We start from the raw sequence: 21114 nt of genomic DNA on the forward strand, positions 1-21114 counted from the left end.
ATGTTGTCTACTTGATGTGCAGACATACCTCTGATAATAAGTAGCTGGAAAAACAGGCAGAGTGATCCATTTTTCTTCTTTTTTAAGTTAATCGTTCCTATTCTTAGCTGTTGTATGCAAAACGAAGCTTGTACATAAATTGATAGTGTCTTGAAGAAGCAAGTCTTTTAATCCTTTATTTCAATAATGTTGAAATTGTATTTGACAGTGTTATATATTGAGTATTAAAAAAGGTAAAAGTAATGAGAAGTGATACAGTTGTGGGTTAATGCCTTTAACATTTGGTGATACACAGAACTAACACTGGTATGGAATTCACAGCTTAGATTTCTTTATCCCTGCAGAGCAGCATCTGAAATTTTTGATGCAAATCAGAGAGCGTGGTCTTGTTATGGACCATATTCTTACAGAAGCTGAATTTTCATTGCTCTCCATTGCAGAAGATCAAGGGACAGCACACTGATTAATGTAATCAGAAACTGAGCTTTATTCACTTCAGAGCACTGCCTTTTATAGCTTCCAAACTTGGTCCCGTACTTAAGCTTTATAATCATAGAATCATAGAAGAGTTAGGGTTGGAAAGGACCTCAAGATCATCTAGTTCCAGCCCCCCTGCCATGGGCAGGGACACCTCTCACTAAACCATCCCAAACAAGGCTTCATCCAACCTGGCCTTGAACACCGCCAGTGATGGAGCACACACAACCTCCCTGGGCAACTGATTCCAGTGTCTCACTGGAAGGAGAATTTCCTCCTTATATCCAATTTAAACTTCTCCTGTTTAAGTTTTAACCCATTACCCCTTGTCCTGTCACTACAGTCCCTGACAAAGAGTCCCTCCCCAGCATCCCTATAGGCCCCCTTCAGGTACTGGAAGGCTGCTATTAGGTCTCCACACAGCCTTCTCTTCTCCAGGCTGAAAAGCCCCAACTTCCTCAGCCTGTCTTCATACGGGAGGTGCTCCAGCCCCCTGATCATCCTCGTAGTCCTCCTCTGGACTTGTTCCAACAGTTCCATGTCCTTTTTATGTTGAGGACACCAGAACTGCACACAATACTCCAGGTGAGGTCTCACAAGAGCAGAGTAGAGGGGCAGGATCACCTCCTTCGACCTGTTGGTCACGCTCCTTTTGATGCAGCCCAGGATACGGTTGGCTTTCTGTCCGTGTCAGCGATGAAGATGTTAAACAAGACCAGTCCCAACACCGATCCCTGATTGGACACCACTGGTTACTGGTCTCCAGCTGGACATCGAGCCATTGACCACAACTCTTTGTGTGCAGCCGTCCAGCCAGTTCTTTATCCACCGAGTGGTCCATCCATCAAATTGATATCTCTCCAATGTAGAGAGAAGGATGTCGTGTGGGACAGTGTCAAACGCTTTGCACAAGTCCAGGTAGATGATGTCAACAGCTTTACCCTTGTCCATCAGTTCCACAGCCCCATCATAGAAGGCCACCAAATTGGTCAGGCAGGATTTCCCCTTAGTGAAGCCATGCTGGCTGTCACCAAGCACCTTGTTGTTTTTCATGTGCCTTAGCATGCCTTCCAGGAGAATGTGCTCCAAGATTTTACCAGGCACAGAGGTGAGACTGACTGGTCTGTAATTCCCTGGGTCTTCCATTTTCCCCTTCTTGAAAATGGGGGTTATATTTCCCTTTTTCCAGTCATCGGGAACTTCACCTGACTGCCATGATTTTTCAAATACGATGGCCAGTGGCTTAGCAACTTCATTCGCCAGCTCCTTCAGGACCCATGGATGGATTCCATCAGGTCCCACGGACTTGTGTGCGTTCAGATTTTGAAGATGGTCTCGAACCAGATCCTCTCCTACAGTGGGCCCAAGGTCTTCATTCTCACAGCCCCTTCACCTAGTTTCTAAGAACTGGGTGGTGCAGTCAGAGCCTTTACCAGTGAAGACCGAGGCGAAGAAGTCATTCAGAACCTCAGCCTTCTCCAAATCCTGTGTAGCCAGTTCTCCCGAAAGCTTCCTCAGGGGGCCTATTTTGTCCCTAGTCTGTTTTTTGTTTGCTACGTACCTGTAGAATCCCTTCCTGTTATCCTTAACATCCCTGGCTAGGTTTAATTCTAACTGGGCCTTAGCCTTCCTAACCTGGTCCCTAGCTTCCCGGACAACATCCCTGTACTCTACCCAGGCTGCCTGTCCTTGCTTCCATTTTTTATAAGCCTCTTTTTTCCTTTGAATTTTCCCCAGCAGCTCCTTATCCATCCAAGGAGGTCTCCTGGCCCTCCTGCTGCACTTCCTTCTAGTTGGGATGCAGCACTCCTGAGCTTGTAGCAGGTGATCCTTGAATATCAACCAAGAGTCTTGGGCCCCCCTGCCCTCCAGGGCTATATCCCGTGGAACCTTACTAAGCAGGCTCCTGAAGAGGCCAAAGTCTGCTCTCTTGAAGTCCAGGGAAGTGAGCTTGCTACACGCTCTTCTCACTCTCCTGGGTATCTCAAATTCGACCATCTTGTGATCGCTGCATCCAAGGCTGCCCTGGAGTACCACATTCTCAACAAGCCCTTCCCTGTTGGTGAGCACAAGGTCAAGCATGGCATCTCTCCTTGTCGGCTCCTCTATTACTTGCAGAAGGAAGTTGTCTTCCACACAATCAAGGAACCTCCTGAATTGCTTGTGCCGTGCAGTGCCATTGTTCCAACAGATGTCAGGGTGGTTGAAGTCCCCCATGAGAACAAGGGCCTGTGAGTGTGAGGCTTTTCCTATCTGTCTGTAGAGTGCTTCATCCACAGGTTCTCCTTGATCAGGCAGCCTGTAACAGATCCCCACAGTAATGTCTCCCACAGCTGTTTTGCCTTTAACCCTGACCCACAAGCTGTCTCACCTGCCCCCAGACAGAGTTCCATACTCTCCAGCCTATCCCTAACATAAAGGGCAACTCCCCCTCCCCGCCTGCCAGGCCTGTCCTTTCTAAAGAGCCTGTGACCTTCCATTCCAACACTCCAGTCATAGGAGCCATCCCACCATGTTTCTGTGATGCCTATTATATCATACCCCCATGGACATGCACACATCTCTAATTCCTCTTGTTTGTTCCCTACGCTACGGGTGTTTGTATAGAGGCATCTGAGCTGAGCTCCAAATGTAGCTGGCTCATTGGCTGGAGCAGCTGGAATATATCTACATTGTTCCGAGCATTTATTATAGGTGCTGGCAACTGACTGGGTGTGTTGGGATGGAATGCTGCCCCCCTCCCCCAACACATCTGGTTTAAAGCCTCCTTGACCAGTCTGGCAAGCCTCCTACCAAAACTGTTCTTCCCCTTCTTTACCAGAGCAGCTCCACCAGCCCCCAGTAGATCTGGCCTACTAACTTCAGTCCTATGTTCAAGACACCCAAACCCCTGACTATGACACCACCCTTTTAACCATTTATTAACCTGGCCAATCCTCCTAGCTTTTTCTTGGTCCTCCCCTGTGTCCTGGAGAATTGACGAAAAGACTGTCTGAGCTCCAGAGCCCCTAACCACCTCTCCCAGGGCTCTGTAGTCTTTCTTTATGGTCCCCAGTCTACTACTACCTATATCCCTAGCACCCACACAGATCACCAGGAGCGGGTAATAGTCCATGGAACTTACTAGAGCAGGCAGCCTCTCTGTAACATCCCTGATCCGTGCCCCTGGTAGGCAGCACACCTCCCTCGAGACGGGGTCAGGCCGACAGACGAGTGCTTCTGTCCCTTTCAAAGTAGAGTCCCCTATTACTACAACCCACCGCTTTTTCTTTGTAGCGCCAGTAGAGATCTTTACCTGTGCATCATCCGGCTGTTTGTGGTGCAAGTGCGTTTCCTCGTTAGCCTCCTGCAGGACAGCAAAGTGGTTCTGCTCAGGGACAACAGATTTAGGAGGAAGCTCCTTGCTTTTAATTGTCCTTTTCCTCCTTCTTTTGTTATTTTTCTTTGTCACCAATTCCCAATTTCCCGGGTTGGTGGCCTCCTTCTTTCCTTCATGAGCTGGAGGGGAAGCTTGAGGCCCCCGCACAGTATGGGGCTGGAGCAAGCAGCCCCGCGTCCTCTCAGCTACCCTGACATCTTGCAGCCCGCTAATAGCATTCCGCAGCTCAGCCACCTGCTGCAGGAGGGCCTCCACCAGGGAGCACCGAGTGCAGCCCTGCCCGTCGTGCACCTCTCCCTCACAAGCCCAGTGCAGGCACCCTCTGCACTCCGAGCTCTGCACTGCAGCCTCCCCTGCCATCTGCTCTGTCCGGGTGCCTACGCTGGCACCGCCGGGGCCGCCAGAGCAGAGCTCCCAGCGCGGGCCCTGCCCATACGGCGGGTGCTCACCATCCCGCTCGTCTGCCCGCGCAAACTGCCCCGCCGCGCTCCCTGGGGCAGGTTTTTACCCACTCAGGGTTGGTGCCGCTGCTCCTGGCTCCGCCCCCTGTGAGTCCCTGCTCGCGTCCGCGGAGCTGCCGGCTCCTGGGCAGGGCCTGTCGAGGACTTGAAGCTCCCTCGGTAGCTCTGGCCCCTCTGAGTTGAGGCTCCTGGACACTGATCTCCATAATCCATAATAATTATGGATAATTAATCCATAATGATTGGTTTCTACACATAATGCAAAGACAGCTGATTGGTTCCTTCGTCAGCATCCGGGAGTTGTTTCCCTCCTGCAGAACTTCCGTATACGTGGCCACAACTTTGCTCTGAAGGAACCTGTGAACTAGGCTGTTAATCCTTACTACAAACTCTAACCAATGGCAAGAGTCCTGGATCGCTCACATGCCCATTGCTTGTTAAAAAGCCCTCAACACTCCATGGCACGGTCAGTGAGGAATGTTTCAGAATGTTGTCATGCCTGAGATGTCTTAACTATTCCCCTTATTGACTATGGAGGAAAAAGAGGGCTGTTACTGGGGGAACTTACTGGTTGGTAGACCTAGTGAGTACTCGGTGTTTATTCTGTAGCTGACTCCTGCCCCAAAACTCGTCCCTGGCCCGATAGGGGGAACAGTCTGTCAGTGGGCTGGTTCTGTTGGGATTTGTCCCTTTAAATAATTTTGATTTGGAGGTTAGGTGAGTTTAGGCAAATTTCACTCTGATTATTGATTTTGATTATTGATTCATTGGTTATATTGATTATACAAGATTGGTCTGGGCAATGTACATCCCATTGAAACTAGCCATCTTGTTTCTGAAGATATTCTGCAGAAGATATTTCCATTTTCATATCCAAGAATAAAAAAAATACTTGAAGATCTTGACTGTTGCATGAAGTGTCTCCCTGAAAAACATGAGCCATTACTGTTGCAATAAAAGATTACTGAAAATCATGTAGAACACTGGTAAAGAGGCCTTTCTAAGAAGTCCTTTGTTAGACTATGAAAATTGTTCAGCATTAAAAAAAAATGGGATCATTTAAAAAAAATAAAATGGGATCTGGCCAGGCACTGTTGATGGGCTGTAGCCAGTGGTATGAGGTTAAACAAGGTGAAGTGCTGAGTCCTTCATTTGAACCACAACAACCCCATACACTGCTACAGGCTTGGGGAAGAGTGGCTGGAAGGCTGCATCACAGAAAAGGACCTGGGGGTGCTGATAGACAAAGCTGAGCATGAGCCAGCTTGTGCCCAGGCAGCCAAGCAGCATCCTGGCCTGTATCAGAAACAGTGTGGCCAGTAGGGCCAGGAAGTGATCATCCCCCTGTACTTGGCACTGGTGAGGCTGCATCTCAAATCCTGTATGCAGTTCTGGGCCCCTCACTACAAGACAGACATTGAGGTGCTGGCAGGTCCTGAGAAGGGCCATGGAGCTTGTGAAAGGGTCTGGAGCATAAGTCTTACTGGGAACAGCTGATGGAACTGTTCTAGTCTGAAGAAGGCTCCAGGGGAGACCTGAACACTCACTACAACTACCTGAAGGGAGGTTTTGTAGTGAGATTGGGGTCAGTATCTTCTGCCAAGTAACAAGGGATAGGACAAGAGGTAACGGCCTCAAGCTGCGCCAGGAGAAGTTTAGATTGTATATTAGGAAAAATTTCTTCACAGAGAAAGGTGGTCAGGCATTGGAGCAGGCTGCCCAGGAAAGCGGTGGAATCCCCATCCATGGAAGTGTTTCAAAAACCATGTATATGAGGCCCTCAGTGATATGGTTTAGTGGTGGTCTTGACAGTCCTGGAGTAATGGTTGGACTTGATGATCTTAAAGGTCTTTTCCAACCTAGTTGGTTCCATGATTCTATGAAAAGATGTATCACTATTAACCTTCAGGTTCCATGTTTGGCATAATATTGCCCTGCATTCTATACAGGTAAAACTGGCTGGAGCCCTAAGGAGTTTATTAGAACGCTGAAGGTTTGAGGCCCATTTAATTTAATAAAAAAATACATATTTTGATTAAAGAATTCCCTGGGATCTTGTTGCCTACTAAACTCCTTATGCATTCAAACTAATTTTAATACTTCTGTGGATTCAGATTGGTTTATATTCAGTGCTGTGGGACCTTTTCAACATGGGAGGCTGCCCTTACAAAACTGGGGCTATCAGACCTTCAAGAGTGCAAGAATAAAGGAAGGGATGATCTTTCTCTTTATTCCCATAGGCATTTGCCCTTTCTCTTCTCATGGAGATAATAAAAATCTAGTCTCTTTAAGTGTTGGCCTGATGTGATATGTCTACTAATATATCCTGGTGTGATCTGATGGAGCCCTGTGCCTAAGATGCCTGATTTAAGATAGAGAGTGACAGCTCTAGAACTGAAAGCAGTACAGCTCTATTCCTTCTAGTTTGTGTTAATGTGCCTTGACTAATCTTGGCCCTGAAGCTGCGTCCCTTTGGGATTGTGCCACAGTGCTAAGCCACCACCGTGCTTCTGCTGGCATTGCCCTCTAGTCAGTACAGGTTGTACTTGTGAACTGCTGCACCGAGCACCCACATCCCTTTTCCATAGCATGGAAATAGACATGGTTTTAGAAGCATTCCTTGGGGCTTTGCAAACAATTGGAAGGGGCTTCTCTCTGCACCACCACTCAAAAAGCAAAGCCACCTCATCAGGAGTGTGGGGAGCCTCTGGCACTGATAGCAACACAGTATTTAACTCTCTGAACTGGTGCAGCCGTCTGAGTACTATCTGCTGCTGGTTTTTCAGGTTGGCAGTGACGAAATTATTACGAGGAACGTAAGGGCAATGAAGAGAGACTTCAGGGCCCTGGGACGGCTGGTTAAAGGGTCTGGAGCGCAAGTAGTGTTTGCCTCCATACCTGTTGCAAGCGAGGGTGAAGGGATATATAAGAAGACTCTGTAGGTTAATGTATGGCTACGTGATTGGTGCCAAAGGCAGGGGTTTGGGTTTTTCAGTCACGGGCTGCTGTATGGGACACCTGGTTTGCTGGTGACAGGCGGGATACACCAGTCCCAGAGAAGAAAAAGGGTTTTGGGGCAGGAGTTAGCAGGGCTTATTGACAGGGCTTTAAACTAGATATGAAGGGGGGAGGGGATTTAACTGGGCCTGTTGGGGACAAGCCCAAGAGGAACATGCTAGGGATTGAAGGATGGCGGGCTAAGGAGGACGATCAATCTCTTGTTTCACTTGTGGGAAAGGATAGCTTTTTAGACCCTGTCCCGCAGGGGAAAAAGGGTACTAGGACTGGCTCCCTGAAATGCCTGTACACCAATGCACGCAGCATGGGGAATAAACAGGAGGAGTTAGAAGTCTGTGTGCGGTCTAAAGGTTATGATCTAGTGGCAATTACAGAGACATGGTGGGGCAGTTCACATGACTGGAATGTGGTCATGGATGGCTATGTCCTTTTTAGGAAAGATAGGTCAGCGAAGCGAGGTGGTGGAGTTGCTCTTTACGTGAGAGAGCAACTAGAATGTATTGAGTTCTGTCCGGGGTCGGATGAGGAGCAAGTGGAATGTCTGTGGGTACGAATCAAGGGGCAGACTGGCACGGGTGATACAGTTGTGGGGGTCTATTACAGACCTCCTGATCAGGACGAAGGAGTTGATGAGGCTTTCTACAGGCAACTGGAAGTAGCCTCGCGACTACATGCCTTAGTCGTCGTGGGGGACTTTAACTACCCTGATATTTGCTGGAAGACTCACACAGCCAGTCATTCACAGTCTAGGAGGTTCCTCGAGTGCATTGATGATAATTTCTTAATGCAAATGGTGGACGTACCAACTAGGAGAGCAGCGCTGCTAGATTTAGTACTCGCCAACAAGGAGGGTTTGGTCGAAGTGGTGACGGTCAATGGCAGCCTTGGCTGCAGTGACCATGAGATGGTGGAGTTTAGGATCCTGTGTGGGAGGGATAGAATACCTAGCAAAGCCACAGTTCTGGATTTCCGAAGGGCCAACTTTGGCCTCTTCAGTCAACTGCTAAGGGAAGTCTCATGGGAAAGTGTACTAGGCGGTAAAGGGGCTCAAGATAGTTGGTTAGCATTCAAGGACCACTTCTTCCAAGCTCAGGATCGGAGCGTCCCAATGAGTAGGAAATCAAGTAAGGGATCTAGGAGACCGGCGTGGTTAAACAAGGAGCTGCTGGGCAAACTTAAGTGGAAAAGGAGAATCTATGGATTATGTAAGGAGGGGCTGGCCGCTTGGGAGGAGTATAGGACAGTTGTTAGAGGATGTAGGGAGGCAATTAGGACAGCTAAGGCCTCCTTGGAACTCAATCTTGCTGGTTGGGTTAAAGACAATAGAAAGGGCTTCTTCAAATACATAGCAAATAAAACTAACACAAGAGGCAATATAGGCCCACTGCTGAACGAAGTGGGTGCCCTGGAGACAGAGGATATAAAGAAGGCAGAGGTGCTGAATGCCTTCTTTGCCTCTGTCTTTACTCCTGCAGACTCTCCCCGAGGGCCCCGGATTTCTATAGCCCCAGAAGGAGTCAGGACAAAGGAGGAGTTTGCTTTGGTAGATGAGGATTGGGTTAGGGATCAGCTATGCAATCTGGACATCTGTAAATCGATGGGTCCGGATGGAATGCACCCACGGGTGCTGAGGGAGCTGGCGGAGGTCATTGCTAGGCCACTTTCCATCATCTTTGGTAAGTCGTGGGAAATGGGCGAGGTGCCTGAGGATTGGCGGATGGCAAAGGTCACACCAATCTATAAGAAGGGCAAGAAGGAGAACCCGGGTAATTATAGTCCGGTCAGCCTTACCTCCATCCCTGGAAAGGTGATGGAACAACTTATTCTTGACTCCATCACTAGGCATATCAAGGATGAGGGGGTCATTAAGAACAGCCAACATGGTTTTATGAGGGGGAAGTCATGTATGACCAACCTTATAGCCTTCTATGAGGAAGTGACTAGGTGGAGGGATGATGGTAGAGCGGTAGATGTAGTTTTTCTTGATTTCAGTAAGGCATTTGATACTGTCTCCCACAGCATCCTCATAGATAAGCTAAGGAAGTGTGGGCTTGACGATCAAGTAGTGAGGTGGATCGAGAACTGGTTGAAAGGAAGAAGGCAGAGAGTTGTGGTCAATGGCGCAGAATCTAGCTGGAGGTCTGTGACTAGTGGAGTTCCTCAGGGGTCGGTGCTGGGACCGGTGCTGTTTAATATTTTCATCAATGACCTGGATGAGGAAACTGAGTGCACCATCAGCAAGTTTGCTGATGACACAAAACTGGGAGGAGTGGCTGACACACCAGAGGACTGTGCTGCCATTCAGCGAGACCTGGACAGGCTGGAGAGTTGGGCGGGGAGAAACTTGATGAAATTTAACAAGGGCAAGTGTAGAGTCTTGCATCTGGGGAAGAACAACCCCATGTACCAGTACAGGTTGGGGGTTGACCTGCTGGAAAGTAGTGAACGGGAAAGGGACCTGGGGGTCCTGGTGTATAGGAGGATGACCATGAGCCAGCAATGTGCTCTTGTGGCCAAGAAGGCAAATGGCATCTTAGGGTGCATTAGAAAGGGTGTGGTTAGTAGGTCAAGAGAGGTTCTCCTCCCCCTCTACTCAGCCTTGGTGAGGCCGCATCTGGAATATTGCGTCCAGTTCTGGGCCCCTCTGTTCAAGAAGGACAGGGAATTGCTTGAAGGAGTCCAGCGCAGAGCCACAAAGATGATTGAGGGAGTGGAACATCTCCCTTATGAGGAGAGGCTGAGGGAGCTGGGTCTCTTTAGCTTGGAGAAGAGGAGACTGAGGGGTGACCTCATCAATGTTTACAAATATGTAAAGGGTAGGTGTCAGGATGATGGAGCTAGGCTTTTTTCAGTGATATCCAGTGATAGGACAAGGGGCAATGGGTGTAAACTGGAGCATAGGAAGTTCCACGTTAACATCAGGAAGAACTTCTTTACTGTAAGAGTGACAGAGCACTGGAACAGGTTGCCCAGGGGGGTTGTGGAGTCTCCTACACTAGAGATATTCAAGGCCCGCCTGGACAAGTTCCTGTGTGATGTACTGTAGGTTACCCTGCTCTTGTGGGGGGGTTGGACTAGATGATCTTTTGAGGTCCCTTCCAACCCTTGGGATTCTGTGATTCCAAGGAGCTGGGGTGCGGAGTCAGAATTCAAACCAGAATTGGTCTGTGGATTTGGAGGGAGCTCATCTGTAGCCAGCTTCTGTTCTGCCTTCCACCTAAAGTAGCCACACTTAAGGCTGGAGGTATTTTTCACTGCAAATGGTGTGATTAGTGCTGATTTGTGCTTCCTGAAGCATCCTCAGAGAATTCTTCTGGCATCTGAAATGGTATCTTTATGATTATTAGAAATTTTGTCATAAGTGGGTTGGGTTTATGCTGTTATACTCTGATTTAACTGTACTTTTTTTTTTTCCTTCAGGAAAATATAATTAAAAGGTATTACTTTAAATAGCAAATTTTTTAATTTTTTAATGTAAAATTTAGCTTGTGCCCTGCTTACAAGTGACTTTCTTTTTACTGGATGGAGTGCAGCAGAAGAAAACATTTTGGAGAATAACTGCTTCATGTCAAGTAATTGTAGTTTATTTGATTCATCCTGAAGCCGGGATTTCAATGGGATTTCAATGGCCTTGACTGGAAATCACTTTGGAGTCTTCTAGAATTTGTTCCATTTTGTTTACTTATTATGTTCATTTAGGTACCTTTAAGAAGGCACTTACATCCCACTGATTTTGTTTGCATTTAAGGATGTATTTAAAAATAAGCTTGTGTTTAATGGCACTGTGGACAGTGGGAATGCACGTTGCAGTGTGGAGCCTCCTTTCAAGACATGACACAAAGGTATGTCTAAAAAATAAAAAAGTAATAGCTAAATACTGTGGTAATAATAAAGTCCTTACAAATGTAAAATTAATTGCATTTCATACACATAGATTAAAATCCACTGCATATAAATTTATTTTGTATGTATTATTAATTTATATCATTAACATGCTAAACAGTAACCAAAATTACTGTGTAATTTATTTTGAAGAAACTGTACATTTTGCTTTAAGACATTATCCCAAAGAACCTGAAAGGTGGGGTTAGATTCTGTTCCCATTTATTGTTGGAAAATCAGATTTTTGTGATTCTGCCAACAGACTCAACCGCAGGTTTTTTTTCACACTGTGTTTGATACTGCAGTACCGTTGTAACCAACAGCTGACATGGACCTGTTGAGGCACTACTAAAAGTCGATAGGTAATTACAGAAGCTTATGAGCTGCTTTTTGTGCCATTAAAAAACCTTTCTAATATTCCACTGTAACTCATAAGAATTTTCCTTTGAAATGATTTCTTGATTTTTTTTTCTTATCTAATAGTCTATATATGTATGTACAATGCATTTATATTTATACATATAAACCAAGAATAAAACTGATATATGGATGCAGAACTGTTACTGTGATAATGTAACGATGTTTATGTTTATAGGATTATGCTTTGGTTTGGTTTTAGCTAGTGTTTTAAACAGAAGTATAGGAGTCTTTATGTAAGTACTGTTTCTCATTCTGTGAGTACCTTAGGAAGGTTGTCATGACTTCCACGTCTGAATTTCCTCCTCCAGAAGTTCAGCATTACAATGTGGTATTAGGGTCAGTTTATAAATGTTGTAGGGAGTTGATGAATGTTAGCTACACACACTTAGCAGTAAGTGTGTAGAGATATGTATGCTTGCATGTGTGTGTATGCACATTTATTTTCATGTAGCAGTGTTAATATTTGTATATCTTATGATAACAGCCCTTCTCACTTCACGGTACTCAATCTTGTGTAGTACTGAAAGAAAAATGATGGATTTAGGTGCTTAAGTAACTGAAGTCACAGGATGCCATTTGCATTTCTGTATGTTAGAACTCTTAATTTATGGTGACAGGCAATCTTTGAGCTGTAAAATCTCATTTGATTGTAAATATGCATTATCTCCATACCTGGCAGCGCTCAAGGCCAGGTTGGACAGAGCCTTGAGTGATACAATCTAATGTGAGGCATCTCTGCCGGTGGCAGGGGGGTTGGAACTAGATGATCTCAAGGTCCTTTCCAACCCAAACCATTCTGTGATTCTGCGACTATGATCTTCAAGTGTCATGTCTGTCCAGCATCCTCTAACATGCAAAAATTGGCATTATGGACTACATTATGGTATGGAGAACTAATTGAACATAAGCTCATGGCCTGATGAGCATGTAATTATATTTACTGATTAAAATAATTCTACAATTTTGTTTTGCAGTGCCATTATAATGGCATCCACTTCAACAATTGCTGTCAAACCACGTAAGCCAAGCAGCAGGAGGACTCCCTTAAATTTATCTGGCAATACAGCAGGTGGTCTCATTACTGTCAGTAGGTCCATTATAGCAAACTTCAGAGTTGAGAATCTGGAGAAACAAGGATCTAAACAGCTGGCAACCTCCTTGCTTGTCTACCAAGTGTTTATAATGAACTGCCACATACTAAACAGAGGATCAGGGGAAATCTTGTAACCAGCATTGCTACCCGCGTTCATATTTGATAGCACAGCCCTAGGGAATGGGAAAGTGTTGTTAGGATCAGACTTCATGTAGGCATCAAGTTGTTGGACAGTTAAATGGCAGAAATCTTGGCTTGAGTCTGTGCACAGGAACCTGGAGTTACTCCATCAAATGCAGTTGGTTTGTGTTTGTCACCAAAGTGAGTGACATTATAGGGCAGCCCTTTGACTGTCACTACAGGCAGGACTAGTAAGAGCATCTATTACTGAGGCTGCCAGGCACTTCCAGCCCTAAAGGCCTATTTTCAGCTCTTCATGACTGTCAAAGTAGCTTTTCAAACTAAATTTTTCCATGTTGCATTGGGTGTCTGCCTCAGGCTGAATTCTCTTCAGAAAGTTTCAGCCAGAACAGTTTAATGTCTTCCAAGAGCAAGACTAGAGAAAAATACATTATTTTACCCATGCTAAAAAAAAACCACTGGCAATGTTTTTCACTGAAAAGATGTAGTTGTCCCATTCTGGGAGATGATTTCCATCCCCCCCTCCTCCATCAGGGATGTGTAACTCTTGTTCACATGAAGGAAATGATGTAACTACCTCCGTCAGATTCAAGGGAGACAAGATCAGATCTGATATGGGAAAATGTGGATGAGGAAATTAGCAGGGGGGGAAAAAAAATATAATGAGGTTTTAGGTGGGGGGGAAAGTGGGCTGTGCATAGTTGATTAAAGGCAAGCTGGACTGCACCACATAGGATGACTAATGCTATGAGTGAGCAATAAAGAGGGTGGACAGGAGCTGCTGAGTTGGTGATGAGAACCAAGTACTCTTGAGGCAGAGGGACTGGGGCAGAGAAATAATCATGGAATCACAGAATGGTTTGGGTTGGAAGGGACCTTAAAGCTCATTCAGTTCCAACCCCCTGCCATGGGCAGGGACACCTTCCACTAGACCAGGTTGCTCCAAACTCTCTCCAACCTGGCCTTGAACACTGCCAGGGATGGGGCAGCCACAGCTTCTCTGGGCACCCTGTGCCAGTGCCTCACCACCCTCAAAAGAAAGACGTTCTTCCTAATGTCTAATCCCAATATCTCTCTTAATCTCCTCACTGAGATTAAGACAGTAATAGAATTACGGCTTTATGTGCAGTTTTGTTTTGCTCCCTGAATATTACAATACAGTCTTAAACTGCACTTTTCTCACAGGTTCTTTTGCTTACTTATTTCATAGGATGAAATGTGCTGGGACTGAAGCTTGCAGGAAGGATACTTTGTATAGTCCAGGAATGGAAAGATGGGAGTCTGAAAGATAAAGCTTTAGGAAGACTGAAGTTTTGAGTGCAGTGATGAGGAAATGAATTCTATGTTTGCCTGTCGTTGAGTTCTAAGTGAAAACACCTAGAGATACGTTTTCTTTGCTTTTTGGTTGCTTACCTGGAGATCCTGGGTCTAATTTGCTTATATGCAAAGCACTAGCAGCTGCAGATTATTGGTTTAACAAATAAACTTTTACCAGTTTAACAAATAAACTGGTACACCAAGAATTCAAATTTTGAGAATCTGAAGTGAACCATCAAAAATAAGTAGATGAAAAAGGAATAGATCCTCTGTACTTTAGTTTCTTACTGTAAAATGAGATGATGTAGATATAACAAAAATGTTAAATCAACATCTGCAAAACACATAAACATTAAAGCACATTGAGGAGGAAATTATTCTTGCAAGAGGGATCAAGCCCTGATAATGAAGAAAGCATAAGAACTCATTAAGCAAGCACTGTCCATCCTGTCCACTGAATGTGGCAGGAATACCTTGGGAAAAATAATCTACTGGGCAAATGAGTATGACAAAATGGAGGGAAAATAACTTTTCTTTCTCATGTGTCATAGAAAAAATCAATAGGTGCTTCTCTGAGAGCTGCTAGTGGGCTCTTAACATATCTACTCACAGGATCTGAGAGGCCAGGTATGTCTAGTAGTACCACTTAGTTTCTAGATCCCGTTCATGCTTGGCTGTGTGATACATGTGGGGCTCCCACCACTGAGATACAGGTGCTCTGGGTGTGTGCAGAAGGACAATTTATGTACGGTTTCCTTTTTGGGAGGGCCCAGCTGAGTTTGGAGCCTGTGTCCTGTGCTTAAAGGGATGCTTGCATTTAGGATTGGCCTAATGTGACTTAAGAGACTGTTTTTCCTGACTACCTCCCCTTTGAGAACTGGTAGCCTTAAAACTCTTCATCTGAGTTTCTAATTGATAATGATGAGGTGGATACTCTCTCTTTTGTTTTTTCAAGAATAATATTTTCCTTGCCACTAGGTTATAAGAAATGCCAAATAATTCCTGCTGTATTCTGGGAATGATTCTCCTCCCTAGTCTTTGTATTAAAATTCATGGAAGGATTCATTAAGTTCTATTAAAAGTAGGAAATCCTTGTGCGCCAGAGTGTTGAAAGCTGAGGTGGATATTAAGGAGGCATCGCTATATGCTTGTCCTATTCTTAGTTTCTTCTTAGACATCCTCTGTCAATCATGATTGGGAATGGTGCAGAGTTAGCTGATTCTGCAGGGTTCTTCCCTGCTGGTCTAGAACATCCGAAAAATAAGAATCTGCCCCTTATATTGTTTAGAATTTGTCAATGGGACAAATGCTTTCTGAGGGTTGGAAATAACAGCTTTACTGACTGTGTCCTCAACAAAGCAAGGTCATGCTCAAAGGATGAGAAGGAAGATAGCAGTGAGAATTATGAGGTACCTGAAGATGTGTGACTTGAATTGAACAGTTTCTATACCGATCCCAGAGCAAACACTTCCAGTAGCATACCTCTGTGGCTCTGGTAGTTGATGACCTGACTTTATGTCTGTGCTTTCTGACTCTTTCTTTATTCATGCTTTCTTTGGCACACATCTCAGACTGAGTATAGTGACTTCCAGATTTTTAGTCTCTGCAAAATGTCTCCCACCACACCTACGTTTAAAAAAGGATGCAGGATCCACTTAGCTAATTTGTTTCTAGGTGGTTAAAATACTTGACAAGAGCTCCAGACCATGGAGTAGATTTAACATCACTATTTTACAACTATGTGAACAGTTTTGTGTAGTGGGACATACCTGTCTTAGAGTAACAGTCTAACTGGAGGTCGTCCTTTGTGTAACCCTGTTAACGTTTTAGATTATTCTGGGAAACCCTGTGGCCCAAGTACTATGGAATATAGTTAGGAAAAACAGTGTTTTCTCAGATACTTCAGATGTGGAATATTTATTTTGTAGCCAAAGAAACTTGTTGCCAAGCAACTGACCATGAGTAGGATCCACTGCCAACTGTACTTGGAAAAAAAGGAAAGAAACCTACTTACCTCTCCTCAGCTGCATGGGAGTGTTTGCAGTGCAGTGAAGAGGAATCTTAGAGTAAAATCTGTGTGACAGAAGATTTAATGTGTCATTGTATTGTATTTATTGTACCATTCTATCATTGTTAGTAGACTTTGGTCAGTTAGACATTGGAGTCATATATGATGGATAGAAGAACTAGTTGAAGATATTGGTGCAGGAAATCCAGTCATTTTCAAAAGTGTTCCAGTTTGAAGTCTGCTTCATCTGAGCCCTAGGAGGTGGAGTTTGATCACTTGCTCTTCACTGGGCTTCTGGTCCAAAAATGGGTGAGGACGTTAGATACAATTCTGCTCAGATTCTTTTATTGATTTGCTACTTTTGCTTGATCCAGGTGTTCAACTCCTGTTCGTTTCACAATTCAGGTACCCGAACTCCTCTGGTTTTCAGAGGAGCTAAAGATGCTCAGCTTGCACTCAATGGATGATAGTTAAGACATAAATTGCTTTGAAGGAAGTTTACAGCAGTGTGCTTGTAACTGTTTCAGCACAAGCAAAGCAATCCCTACTGCATAAATCTGTTGAATGAAAAATATCTAGTTTGGCAGTTGTGTGTTGGTGAACAAATGGGCTCATTTCACTGGATGTAGCTTGAGAAGAATAAACATTAATTCTGGATTAACCTTGATTTTGTTAAGATTCAGTGGGTATGTCTGTAATGAATGCTTCCACCTCTTCTTCTGGACTGGGGCGTTTATCAGCCATACTAATGGGGAAGAGTGTTCATTAACTGCACTCTTAAAATGGCCTGTTTGACCCTAGGTGGACACAATGAAATGCTACCTGCCTGGGTAAATGGGAGCTGCTTATAGATACATCTTATGTAGCTAAGTCTTATGGAGAAGTGGGTCAAGAAACTATAGGAAGACACAAGAGAGAGCTGTGAAATTGAAGGGTTTAGGAGCAGTCTCAGTGGTATTTCAGAACTTCCATGAGAGATAGAAGGATTATTTCTCATAGTATGAATCTTCTGGGGTTTCTCAAAGATGTTCAGGAAGCATCTATTTACCTGTGTTTCCAGAGTGAATTAGTTCATTTGTTCTTTGTTGTCTGTGTAGTGCAGTTCCATGCTTCACTGCCTGCTTTGGAGATGTTACTTGGGTTTCTCCTAGGAGAGGTCAAAATGTCAAATTCTTCATGTTTTCAAGCACAAAAGAAGCTTGCCCATGATGCTGCTGTTCAGCTTCCTAAAGCTTCTTCAGCATTGGCTCTTCTTTCCATTTTGTCCTCTTGCTTCAGAATAATGCCTGTCCGTTGACCTTGCTTAGCAGTCAAAGCTCCACATGGTGGCATCACCTGTTCTGGCACTTGATCTCCAGCTGCTGGTGGGGTTTGTGTGCACACATTAGTTTGGTTCGCTTCTGTGACCACAGATTATTTAAAAATGTTAACTTTATGTGAGGCATCTTCAAGGCTCTTACGCATTAACTGGAAACCTCAATTAGTGGATTACTTAAAAAAATGCTATTTCACATTTATTTCAATCGTGCAAGAATAATTACTGTTTTTCAGTAAGATGGAAAAAGGTTTACTGAACATGAAGATGCTTACCATGTTTTTGGTGTGTTTTGGGAATTAATCTCCCTGAATTCTACTCATTATGTTTTCCTCTAACTGGAAGTATGCGTAACTTCTGTGCTGATGAGCTTGAGATTTTTATTAACATAGTTTCATTTGGTAAAAGTCTTGAGGTTTCAGGCTGGATTCCAAAAATGTAGTTATTCAAAGTGTAGTTCTCTAAAATGAAAACAGCTAAATTTACTTTTGGTGCAAAATAGTGTATGAGTATCATTGAAGAATTCAGTTTCTGTCATATAAGTGTTACTGTAATATTAACAAGAAAATAAATTCAGCGGTATATAGTGGCTCTAAAATGTAAAACCTTTTGCTCTAATTATATGTACAAATACATATTTGCCATTTGCAGGCTGTGGCATAGTTTGGACAGCCTGTGGTGATATTTCTTTCCATTACTTCAACAGAGGAACCTCCCTTGAATAGTTTCCTTGCCTGCAGATCACACTCTTGTAGTTTAGAGGAGAGCTGGAAATCCTGTCAGTTCTTATGCAAGTAATGGCTCATTGCATGCCTTATGTGAGCAAAATCATTGACAAAGATATCTTCTGAATTATCAGTTACTTCCCAATATTTGCTTCCATATTAATATACCACAGGCAGTGTTTTAGACAGTTCATGGGTTAGATGAATAACCTCTCACAACAGTGTTGTGTTGATGATGGTAGTGGGATTATTTTTCATCCAGAACAGGAAGCATACCTAGGAGGGATGAGAGATTCCTTCTTGTTATGAATAGTTTTTGTAGTATATGGAATATTATTTCCCAGATAAAATCAGATATTGGCATACCTACGTTTTGTACTAAATATCAGAATTCTGGATTAGCCATTTAGCATCTTGACCTGACCACCATGGGTATGTGAAGAATTGTACTTGGTATCTAATAATGAATGAACTTGTTTTCTCCATTTGCGTAAACGCTGAAGTGAAGTGAATGCTCAAGAACAGAAATATCTTTTCTTAATGACACTCACAGCATTTGAATTTATATCCTGCAAACATTGTTTAACCACCAAAAAAAAAGCATAAATCTTAAAAATAATCTGCAGACTGTGGCTGCCTAAAGATCCAGCCTGGACATACTGTTTAGCCATCCTGAAACCTTTCCTGTTCGTGTCACAGGAGGGAATGGAGGAAATACTGTCCGATTCTTCTATCCACTCATAAATAACAGCTGATAGAAGTCTGATCCAGTTCCGTTGTCAGAAATATGTTTTTTTAACAGATAACTTTGAATAACAGGTTCTGTAAGATGAGGAGCTACGTACTCCCTCATTTGATGGCAATAGCTATTGATAACATTACCAACTAAAGCCTGCTTTCCCAGCTCTAATATGGGCACAATGTAGTGGCTGTGCTATATTATGTATTATGTTGTTTGTACTTTGTGCTCTTCATGCGTGCTGTGGCTGCTTGGAAGGTCATTAATACTCATCCTGGCCCCAGTTCTTGGCTGTGCTGTAGTTAGTCTGTGATGGTCTACTGGATCTATACCATGAAAGGCAGTCTATGAGCAAGGTAATACTTTGCAGCCACTCTGTTGCCTAACAGCTCTTATGCTGCATAGGCGCAAAGCTGTAAGCAAAGGGACTATGGTCAAAACATCTCAACAATGCCTGAAACCTGCACTAGCTCGAAGTCACTGACAGATGATGAAAAGCAGAACAGCTCTGAAGACGCTCTACTTCACACTAAGATTTGACCTGGAGGGTAGCCAGCCTCATGGTTTGGGCAGCCCCCAGTACTTTGTACTTGCCTTGACTTCACTCTGGGTTGTTGGGCAGTTTGAATGTTCCTGAGAGCCTGGCTCAGCGAGGGTGTGCTGGCTATGGCCAGGCTCTCCTTTTCCGAGTGCTTGGATGTGTTGCATGCACACTGCTTGTGGCTGGGGCTGCAATGAATATATGTATAAGTTATATCTGGTGAGCACCCAGCTGGTAAATAGAAGGAATACTAGACAACTGGGTAGTAGAAATGTGCTTTCACAGTCCTCGTGGTTTGTAGGTATTACCACATTTGACAATAACATTTACCAGTGCACCTAATGCAAAAGCAGTATTAAATCATGTATCTGCTGAAACACTGCTTCTGGCTGTTCCAGGATTGGAAGGTGCTGAAGTATTTTTATTTTCCATAAAAGATAGTGTTCAAGGGCAGTGATGATAATTCATTGCCAGACATTTTTGTCTTCTCTTTTGTCCCATTTTCCCTTTTTCTGTCTGCCTTCTACTGAGTTGAAAAAGCAGGGTATGTGGCCTTAACAGTCACCTGTGGAATAGTTAGAGCAAAGGGTGATATTCAGAGGCTCCACTTTCCCAAGGTTTCCTGAAGGAGTCTGTGTTTATCATTCAGCCTGCAGTGCCTGTATTGGGTTACACTAGGAATGTGGAAAGCTATATGGGAAAATCTGTCAGGCTGTGAAAAGATATTAGGCTTTGAAATTTTATGGACCATGCTTGCTAATGCACATTCTGTATTCCAGGGTGTCTGGCTACCCTTGCTTCTCATAAGGATGTGATGGACATCGTAGACTATATATACATGTTTTGTTACATTCTGAACTGATAAACTATGGCAAAGACCTAAGGAAGCCACAGAGAGGAAATCCTATTAGGGGATAAATTATAGTGACACCTACTAGTGTTGGTATAGTCCCCATTTAAAAGACATGATCTCTACTATAGTAAGGAGCACTGATGTAACTCTTTTTCCACAACAGCATTCCAGTAAAATCCCAGTTTACAAGTGGGGCCCCTGATTTTCCTACTTAAAAATAATTATGAGAGACTCCATCTTCAGCTGCTATAAACCAAGTTTGTACAAGAGGATTTGCTTTTAGATTTGCTTTTACAGCTGTTTCAGCAGGATCTAAATTTGCAAGTTGCTAAGTACAGTTGATAGGACTTGATCAGATGTCTTGAGTTGTACGTGTATTAACTACAGTATATGTTACATGTGCTTTGTAAAATAAAACAAAAAAAAATCCATTAGCTTTGGACTTGATGATTTTAAAGGTCTTTCCCAACCTAGCTGATTCCATGATTCCATGAAATTAGCCTTTGTGCTGACAGGATACAGTGTAAACAGTTCCAAAGGTATGAAACTGGGGGCTGTATTGAAATTTTTCCGTATTTTTAACTTCGATTTGTCTTGTAAGGTTACCTACTGCCCTGATAATATCATTGAAAAAAGGAAATAAGAACATAGAGGATGGAAGGAACTTCCCGATTAAAAAGCTGCAGTGACATGTGAGCATTAAAATGTTTTCCTCCCTCTTTTTTTTCCCTCTCTGTTGAATGTA

This window comes from Lathamus discolor, chromosome 6, assembly GCF_037157495.1.
Source record: "Lathamus discolor isolate bLatDis1 chromosome 6, bLatDis1.hap1, whole genome shotgun sequence".
NCBI lineage: Eukaryota > Metazoa > Chordata > Aves > Psittaciformes > Psittacidae > Lathamus > Lathamus discolor.